The 7,780-nt window shown below is 41.9% G+C and overlaps 1 pseudogene across 1 annotated transcript; it reads left to right on the forward strand.

Moving 5' to 3' along the window:
• Positions 1 to 3,537: 3,537 nt before the first annotated feature.
• LOC147426179 (uncharacterized) lies at positions 3,538 to 7,539 on the forward strand (annotated as a pseudogene). The gene is made up of 3 exons (XR_015186137.1): positions 3,538 to 3,833; positions 3,915 to 6,127; positions 6,493 to 7,539. The product of XR_015186137.1 is annotated as an uncharacterized LOC147426179 (transcript).
• Positions 7,540 to 7,780: the final 241 nt, after the last annotated feature.

Consider the following 7,780-nt stretch of genomic DNA (forward strand, 5'->3'; position numbering starts at 1 on the left):
ATGAGCACATGGTGTTAGAATAATGAGTACAAATAATAATAAAAATATGGAGGAGTTATGGATATGGAAACATATTGGAATCATATGATATGGTCCCTCTTTGAATTATTTTGGGTGAAAGAGGAAAAGGTATGCAAGTAAATAATATAATAAACGTGACCAATGAGTAGAAATCAATTTTTTGTTTTCACGAGGGTGAGGGTGAAAATGTGGGAGTGATTTGTATAAAAAAAATATACGAGGTTAGAGTATGTACATATTGGCAAAAAATATAATTATGGTGTAAGAGGATAAAAGAAGGTGTACATAGGTTTAATAAAACACACACCTAAGTAGAAATATTTAAATAAAATACCAAAATAATTATAAAAAATCCCTATATTTAGGCCATATATACAATGAAATATTTACACACAAAGAGGCCATAATATACTTTTATTTTTTTGATTTTATTTATTTTTTTGATTCAACTAGCCCAGTGACTAGCTAGCTGAGGATTTTAAGAAGATATGGGAAAAGCCCCCTAACTCACACACGCCTATGTACAGTGAAATGGTAGGGATAACCAAAATGTTTGAGTGATTTGATAGGGTGAGGTAACTTACGATAACAATTATGGAAAGCCGAAAAACGGCTATCACTGTGAACATCACAATCCTTCCAAGGAGGAGACTATTTAGATGCAAAATTACAATACCATTCCTTGCAAAAGACTATCATTTTAACAATATAATGACTTGTAAATTTACTTTAAATCTCCTTGTAAATTTACTTTCAATCTCCTTGCAAAACATTCATTTTCACAATATAATACCTTATAAAGTTACAACATATGTTCTTCTAGCATTGCAACATCAGGATTAACACTTTATCTCCCCTTTGCCACACAATCATTTTACTCATGTATAACTCCTAAGACAAGTTTCCCTTTAACTATTCTAACATTTGTGTGAGATCAAACTTGCGCTTGAATTTTTTTCACTCTTCTATGTAGACTTCCATGTGACCATGGTCCTATAACATGACATCTAGAAACCATTGGCATGGACCATCATTATTAGAATCTTCATCACCCTCCATAGTCCCTTTGCCTTTAAGCCATGTTAATAAAACTTTGTTGCTTCAGCTCTTTTGACTCAACTTATAATTACAACTTTCAAATAGAGCAAAATGACAAAATTTTAACATCACAGATGAGTCTGAAATGCCCAAAAACCCCGAAAACGACTGGCTATATGCCTCGTTCTGACACCCGAAGAGGTCGGTGTGGCCAAAAAAGGCCTTCCGACGCTGGCTACCCCTCTCCTCGTGCCGTACGGGATTGTGCCTCCGGAGGCCTTTTTTGGCCACACCGACCTCTTCGGGTGTCAGAACGAGGCATATAGCCAGTCGTTTTCGGGGTTTTTGGGCATTTCGGACTCATTTGTGATTTCAAAAGTTTCAAATAATATAGCTTTCAAAAGTTACAACTGTTATATATTGTAAAAAATTTGTGACTATTCTTGGGTCCAATATGCTTAATAGATCTCTATATAAAACGACATCTATATTAGGCAGGAAAGGTGAATTTGTGAATGCAAATAACCCACATGTCATGATTGGGGTAATGAGATTCTAAAACTAACCCCCTATCCTGGGGTAATGTGGCACCAAATTGGTGTTCCAAAAATGACCCACACAACATGAGGGGATAGTGAGATTCTAAAAATACTCCCTATCCCGTTGTGCAAGCAAGGCGTAGTGTGGCACCAAATAGGCCTTTTGCTAATATCTTGTACATATAAGAAAAACCAATGGAATCCAAATAATAAGGTCACTCTATTTTTTTGCATTGTGTGTGCACGTAGCCAGAACGACGCGATGAGGAGGGGAGTGACAAGCTGTATGATGCCCTCTTCGCGCGGTCTGGGTAGGAGCAAAAATAATGCAACATGGCAAGTGTCAAAGTCTTTGAGCGCTTTTGCACATGGTTTAGAAAAATAAGTCCAAATAATAAGGTCACTCAAGATTTTTTTGCATGGTATTTGCATGGAACCAGAACGACGCGATGAGGGGGGTAGTGACAACCTGTATGATGTCCTCTTCGCGCGGTGTGGGCAAGAGCTAAAATGATGCAACATGGGGAGTGTCAAAGTCTTTGAGCGCTTTTGCACATGATTTAGAAAAATAGTCCAAATAATAAGGTCACTCAAGATTTTTGTGCATGGTGTGTGCATGGAGCCAGAACGACGCGATGAGGGGGGGAGTGACAAGCTGTATGATGCCCTCTTCGCACGGTGTGGACAGGAGCTAAAATGACGCAACATGGGGAGTGTCAAAGTCTCTAAGTGCTTTTGTACATGATTTAGAAAAACCTAAGGAATCCAATTAACAAGGTGATTCAAGGTTCTTATGTGGTGTGGCCGCAGAGCTAGAACAACACGATAGGAGGATGACAAGCTCACACATGACAAGAGCACTATGGGCAAGAGATGGACCGGTGCGATAGGGGGAGGAGTGAAAAATTCATTGAGTCCTTTTGCGCACGATGTGGGTACACTAATGAAACGGGGCGAGTGGGGGTAGAGTGTAGTTCAATCAAGCCACAATTGCACAGTGCGGTCATTGATTCAAAACAATGTGAGAAAGGATGTCTTCAGGTGTGGTCCCATGTTGATGTAGATATTATGTATGCACGTGCTAGGTGCAAGCTCTTGATGTGGTGCTTAGAAGTAGAGGCTAAGTGAAAAGTAGACATTAAAAAAATACGGATTAGTCATTAATAGGCGTCATCATCACTGTTTGAAAAGAAAGATTTCATATCTTCTAGCTCAATATTGTACAATATTAAATAGAAAAGAGCACTTGTACATCAGGCCCAGAATATGATGTTATTAATAGGCGTCATCATCACTATTTGAAAAGAAAGATTTCGTATCTTCTAGCTTAGTATTGTACAATATTAAATAGAAAAGAGCACTTGTACATGAGGCCCAGAATATGATGTTATACATCAAAAATTACAAGAACGCCATCAAGTATGGACAATTTAGCCAAATGAAAGTGACATTTAGACGTTTTCCGCTAAAGTGGAAGCACAAAAGCTCAAGCTAGAGGAGACAGGAATGCCATACTTTTGTATACGTGTCAAGTGAGTATTGGCCTATTTCTTAATCCGTGGATTACCAAACAACCCTTTTTTAGACGTTTTTGGCCCTAATGACTTATAACTATGCTTCACATGACCACATCCTTATTCCAGGAGCCACTACTATCCTTCTTTCCAAGAGGGATGGGATTCCAATACATAGAAAAAGTACTTCCTTTTAAAAAAATGCTTTGTTGAGCTGAAGCTTTATAAAGTGCACGAGCCTACTTGCTGGAAAGCACTTAGCAAACAACCAGAGAGAGAGAGAGAGAGAGAGAGAGAGAGAGAGAGAGAGATGGATAAATTCTCACAATAATTCCCACATTGTGACTTACCTCAACATCATGAGCTTCTGTGAGAGAGGCACCGCATACCTAGCTAGGTACAATTGGGGGCAGGGGACCACCGGGCCGGCGGTCCCGGCTTGCCCCCAATCGTACCTAGCTAGGTATGCGGAGCCTCTCGAGCAGAAGCTCAGGATGTTATTCATTGTATGGAAACACTGGAAAAGACTCCGTTTTCCTACATGAGAAATTTTCTAAATCTTCTTGAGAGAGAGAGAGAGAGAGAGAGAGAGAGAGAGAGGATTTAACTATTGCAGCTCCATATATTGACCTCTGCACAATTAATGTTGAAAGCCATGACAACAGTTCCACTGCTCCCCCAAGCCATCCTTCTACTCTTTTGCTTACTGCTGCTTAACCAGGTATATTGACCACCATGCATATTTGCATCTACCCAACACTATCTGTAATGCATACTCATTCTGCCTTTTCATCTTTGGCAGTTTGTAATCTCCCTCAACAGCATCGGCATTGGCACATACTCCGCATCGGTGCCTCCTTCTGAATTGGATGCTCTTCTGGAATTGAAGGCTCGCCTTGCAAATTCGCAAGCAGTTCTTCGAGCTTGGAACGTCAATAACTCACATAATGTTTGCAAATCATGGGCTGGAGTGACTTGCACTTATCATGTCTCTGGCCAATCTCACATTGCCACCATAAACCTGGCCGAGTCTAGGTTGACAGGCTCTCTGCCACCACAGCTAGGCAACCTTACCTTCATGTCCACCCTCAATCTCTCTGCAAACCTTCTCTCCGGAGCCATTCCAAGCGAGCTTGGCAATTTGGCCCAACTTGAACGGCTATATCTTTATGGAAATCATCTGATAGGTCCCATTCCTCGGAGCTTGGGCAATTGCACTAGCTTGATTCGCCTCGAACTTGATACAAATGAGCTCTCAAGCCTCATCCCTGCAGAACTTGGCCATCTGTGTAATCTACAGCATTTGGGGCTTTCGGAGAACAAGCTCAAGGGAAGTATCCCAGCAACACTTGGCAATTGCACACGGCTTGTTTACCTTGAACTCTCCGAAAAGCAATTTATAAGTGGCTTAATTCCAGCCCAGGTCATGAAAATAAGGTATCTAGAGGCACTTAATCTGGACCAAAATCATATTTTGGGTTTCGAAGCACCCCTCCGCTGCAGCAATGCGTCCAGTCTGATTCTATTAGGAATAGCAGGCAATCAGGTTGGTGGCGCAATTCCACCAGAGCTTGCCCAATTGAAAGGACTGCAGTTTCTTGACCTTGCTCACAATCAGCTGTCCGGTAATATTCCCTGGGACGCCCTCTCCAAATTGTAGTCATCTCGACTTATCACACAATCACCTGGCGGGCGGCCTTTCCAGCAAAATGGAAGCTCTTGTTAGCTTAGGGAACTTATATCTGCGTAGCAATATGCTGCAAGGCACAATCCCAGATTGGGGAGACTTAATCTTGCGTACAGAGATAGATTTGTCTTTCAACAAGCTCCATGGCAGCCTCCCAGACAGCCTTGCCCCTGTGTTGAAAACTGTACGAGCTCTCGACTTTTCTCACAACAACCTCTCGGGAAATTTTCCGCTTTGGTTGGGACAACTGTTGTTGCTGCAACAGATTGATTTGTCCCATAACCAATTTGTGGGCGCAATACCAGACACTCTGGGTGATTGTATGGCACTTGCATATCTCAATGTTTCCGCCAACAATCTTGTCGGAGAGTTTCCACTACATTTAAGCCACAGTATGTACCTAAGCCTAGATCTTTCAAGCAATGACCTTACTGGTTCCTTGCCCTCAACTTTGCAACACTTACAATTCCTCAACATCTCATTCAACAATTTCAAGGGTCCCCTTCCCTCTATCTCGACCTTTGAGTCACACTTAATGGATGCAAGTTGCTTTCAAGGAAATCCTGGATTGTGTGGTGACATCATACACAAGCCTTGCATGCCACACCATCAAAGTCCTAATTTAAGTTCGAAGATGAGGATTCTTATTGCCTTGGCCATATCAGTAGTAGCAACAGCCATAGTAGCGGCAATTTGTTATAATAGGTACTTGAGATCAAAAAGCCGATCATTGGCTGATCAGGTAGACCAAGCATCCAAGAACTTGGTAGAAGTAAGGCACTTTTCTGCCCAAGAGCTATCAGAATCAACACAAGGCTACTCGGAGAAGAACATGCTAGGGGAGGGTGCAATTGGTGTGGTGTATAGGGGAAAACTCTACAATGGTGAAGAGGTTGCTATCAAAAAGTTCAAGGATCACATTACATGCTCCCGTGAAGCATTGCTGCATGAGGTACGTATCCTCAACAAACTAAGGCATAAGAACTTGGTGAAAGTTTTGGGATGTGTCCTAAACCTTGAAGTACGTGCATTGGTGTTGGAATACATGCCAAGTGGGAGTTTGGAACACTATTCATCACTACAAAGGCTTAATTGGGCAATGGTACTCAAGGTAGCTCTAGGTATTGCCAATGCCTTGGTGTACTTGCACCACGAGTATGATGTCATGCCCATCATCCATGGAGATGTAAAACCCGGCAACATACTTCTCGACTGTGAACTTGAGGCACACCTTGCAGACTTTGGGCTTGCTAAGCTTGCAAATAGGAACACAAAAGAGGCCTCCATATCTTCAAACTTGAAAGGGTCCATCAGCTACATGGCACCAGGTAATGAAATGCCCGCTGATTCTACCCTAACAATGTCCATAAAAAACTAGTACATAAAATTTGAGCACAATGCATGAAAGCCACACTACACTAACTGGCTCTTGCACTTTAACCACGCCTCTATCTAATTCTATTGAAATTGTAGTCAAAAGGCAAAAGGCTTCAGATTGGTTTCAATGCTTTATATGCCCGGTATCTAGAACAAGTTTTTGGGTATTTTACAACAAATATATATTAATAGATAAACGGGCTTACATGCTCTATTCTACTCTACAAGTATGCAAAGTTTGTTTTCTTGAACATAAAAAAACTTTATAATTTATGGCGATTAACACTTGTACAATGTTTGCAATTCCTTGTTTTAGAATTTGCATACGCAGCAAAAATCACGACCAAGGTGGACATCTATAGCTTTGGAGTGGTTATCCTAGAAATGTTGACTGGGAGAGGACGAACTGATGAGCTCCTCCATGGAGTGAGCCTTCATCATAATGGGTCAAACAAAAGCGGTTGCTATCACAGCCTAATCAAAGTTTACACATGCGGATTTGTTGCGAGACAGCTCTTTCCTGGAGACTGACAATAGCTGAATCGCGAGTCCAGGTCTTATTGCAGATGGCTTTGACAATATGCAGTACAGAGGAGCTACCAAGTAAGCGCCCAACAATGCAACACATTAAGGCATTTCTTGACTCACAAATCTAGTACTAGTTCAAACTGCTGGACTTTTAAGGCTGGTTACACACAGAACGCCCAAGTTTGGGCATGCTTGCGTGGATTCCAGGTGGCAACGTCGAATTCGATGCGCAAAAAGTGGAGTGCCCAAGACAAGGGACAGCCAAGCTCCCCTGTCCATCGACGGGAGGGGGTGGTGCTCGCGCCGCGACATCTAGAAGACTTTGACGCAACCAATAGCCTACGCACCAACTGTGCTATTGTGCAGCTTTTATTTTATTGTTACTTGAGGCTGAGCAGGCATGTGTGTAAAGCTCACCCGCCCACCCCAAATTGAACGTGAGGCGGTGCCCATTAGTGTGTAAACGGCCTAAATTGAAAACTGGTACAATTATATAGACGGCTTGGTACTACATATGTCTCAGCCATGTGTTTCTTTTCGGTTTCTCCTTCGGTGAGGAGGAGAACCATTTCATCATTGACAATATATATCTTGGTAGATCCATCAATCCTTGCTTGTGCTTGAGACTCGACTACCCTCTCACATCCAACCTAAATGTAGGTACCTATAGACATGTTATGATGATCCCCAATTCCCTGATTCTAACTCTTTCTATTAGTCTATCCAACTCAGGGCATGAGACTATAAGAAGAATTGATCCCTTTGTACTTATAAAGGCCACAGTAAATGTAGATCAAGAATACTTCAACCATCTAATTGATTGGTAAAGCTAGAATAGAAAGAGGAAGCACACAGGGCCTCTCTCTCTCTCTCTCTCTCTCTCTCTCTCTCTCTCTCTCTCACACACACACACACACACACACACACACACACACACACACACAGAGGCTGAAAACTCCACTAAAAAACAAGAGCATGTGCACACACACATGCAAACAAAACAAACATGATTTGCAGCTCGTAATTGGCAACATTGAAAAATCGACCAAAAGCTGCAAGCATAGGTAGTGCTGAAG

The sequence above is a fragment of the Adiantum capillus-veneris genome, chromosome 24, assembly GCF_014529385.1.
Source record: "Adiantum capillus-veneris isolate H3 chromosome 24, ASM1452938v2, whole genome shotgun sequence".
NCBI lineage: Eukaryota > Viridiplantae > Streptophyta > Polypodiopsida > Polypodiales > Pteridaceae > Adiantum > Adiantum capillus-veneris.